Genomic DNA, 2,922 nt, shown 5'->3' on the forward strand with positions numbered 1-2,922 from the left:
ACATGAAAAAAAAGGTAATCCTGGAATTTGGAGCATACCCTTCTTCTAAAAATACTATTATATTACAACTCTCATTAATGATAACTGTGCTCATCACCTATGACACAGACGGGCAATTATGGTCACAAGGTGGTCTTTTTAAAGATGGAGACTTGGATTATAACAAGAAAGGCAGGAGTTTTCACTTTCTTTTCTACCTGAATGCCCACATGAACTTATACTCATCTTAGGGAATGTTTAAACTTCAAAATGACTTCTGATGCCCCAGAATCTTTAATAAAACGGTGGAAGGGTGTCTGTTTCCACTCAAATATAGCAGAAGACATGGTTATGCCAATTGTGAATTCAGGCTACAAGTAGCTTACAAGAGTTTTATTTATAAATTTCTTTGTTTAGATTTGTTTAGATAAGGTTCTGTAGATCTTTTTAAAATCAAGAAATTGAAATATTTTCTAGTGACTACCTAAATGAGCATGGGAATTATTTCTTCACTATGAGTCAAAAGATGCAGCTCAGCCTTAGGCTTGGTGTAGTTTCCCGAGGAAAACAAAAGCCAAAAACATTTTCTTTCACTCGGCTATTTCTGAATTCTTGATCTACAGTGGTGTTTCACTAAGATATGCATTAATGTGTACTTTAGAAATACATAAGTCATATAGATTATTTACATGGGATACTATAAATCATTTTCATGAGATTATTTTTTATAAATAGATGATGTCAAAGGTTCTTTAAGTTGATCCCTGATCAAGATGATTCAATAGACTAAAACCAATTAACATACTAAAATATTAATAAAATAAAAATTGGTCATCACAGCAGGTCCAGAAAGTATTTTACGCAGGTACTAAAAACTTTTGACATATTAGTCATTAAAGAAATGTGCCGCAGTGCAATAAAAATCATTTTTGTGATGATACAAATGTCACCATATTCAAGGCTTTCAAGTTGGATGCTTGTCCTTGAAGATCTAGGGCAATACTATGGTGTCCATCCCATCATTTTTATTCAGGGTATTAATGTGATGGATATTTTCATCCGAGCATGAAGGTAGCAGAAAAAAGAAATACTGTTCCAACTGTCTCTGCTTAAGATGATATTCTCTATACATAGATGACTAAGGATATCACAAAAACTGTGGAGGAAACAAGTAAATTTGTGTGATGCTGCAGGAAATAAAATCAACATAGGAAATTCAGTTCTGTGTTTATAGAGTATTGATACAATATTAAAAAAAAATGAAAAAAGAATAGTCCCTACCGAAATATATAAAAGGAACAGTGTTGAGAAAACAACACTGTCATTTCCCCTGAATGAAGCTGGGAAGATTCCATCCATCTTCTAAATATCAATGACCTACCAAAGCAGCATCCTTTTAGTGTCTATAATACTCTTAAGGACATATGAAAGACAATGTATTCATTTTGGCATTTAGAATTTAGATATTTTTCAATTTAATTTAGGTGATTTACTTTATTATGTTTTATATATTTTTCATAGATACTAATATCTAGCACGCTATAAGGCATATATCCAGTAACAAAGCATTTTTATTTTTCTTTCTTCATGTCATTCTGGCCCTGGCAGTTGTCTATATATGTGGATTGAAGATAATGAATGTATTCAGTGTGAGAATTATGAGTAAATGCTCATGAAATGCTTCAAACAGTGCCAGGAGCTTTGTAATGCCTATGTATATACCCTTTAATGGATTATTCTTGTTCATCATCCTGACGCTCAGGGATATTTTTAGGGAGAACTCAACCTGCTATTATAGTTTCCAACAACTCCAATTCAGGGTGTATTATACTGTAAAGTATTCTGTTATAAATGAAGTATGTGGTTTTCCGTGTACTCAGCTGAATACCCTAGGTTTTGAGTTCTTTGGCAGCATGAATACACTGTATAACATTCAAATGTAAATATAGCTTAGCAGTTAAGTCACCATTGCGATTTATTTTAAGCTCTCACAAATACCAATATTGGCCGGTAGCTCAGAATTGAGAAGAAGAAGCATTGGTGGGTTTAAGTTGCTACAATGGCGTTCAAACAAAAAGGGCAACACACAAGCATTGGAAAGCAGGCTTGACTAGACAAGACATTCAAAATGTAGCCATTAGAAAGCAGGTTTGAATGGGCAGGGATTTCAGAATATGGGAAGATTTTACTGTTGATTAACAGATTAAGGGTACTGATTTCATCTCAATACATATGTGTTCTTCAATAACTATCCTTTGTTGTTATAAAATCTTCAACATGGTTTAGTGAAAGTATTGTGTTTGGGGATTCAGTTCAATGCCAGAACATGAGCAAGGCTCCATGTATAAAAAGTCTTGGTTTTGACAACCAGCAATCTACAAATAAACAAAATTTGGCCGAAAGACATGAGTTTATACAGTCATGAAAATTATAAATTATATGAGAAAATGTTTGGTATACACATATATGTGCTATTTTAATGCAATATAAAATACTCCCTTTTCCTAGCAACAATTAATTAAAATATGTGATTAGTTCGCATCACTACACACAACTATAACCCCAGAATTTGGCAGGTAAAGGATGAGGGTGTCAAAACAAGGTGAGCATGAGTTGGAATAAGGTCAAGAAATAATGCTGACATGTAGAATTTCAGTAAACGTAACAAAAAAACTGCTTAGAGATCTTGATTTTGAAAAGTTAAAAAGAAAAAAGAGCAGCATGTAAGACACTGGGAAATTAGCTGCTACTCATATGCTTGAGTTAAAGGTAAAGGAGATGAGAGGCTGTTCTTTAAACAAATGATCCACACTGTCTGGTAGAAACTGGAACCATGGAAGGGGTGAGGGAGGAACTCAGGAAGGCAGGAAGGAAACAGGCAGGAAGGCAGAAAGACAGGAAGGGAAGGAGGAAGGAAGGCAGGAAGGCAGGAAGGCAGGAAGG

The sequence above is a fragment of the Microtus ochrogaster genome, linkage group LG4, assembly GCF_000317375.1.
Source record: "Microtus ochrogaster isolate Prairie Vole_2 linkage group LG4, MicOch1.0, whole genome shotgun sequence".
NCBI classification, from domain to species: domain Eukaryota; kingdom Metazoa; phylum Chordata; class Mammalia; order Rodentia; family Cricetidae; genus Microtus; species Microtus ochrogaster.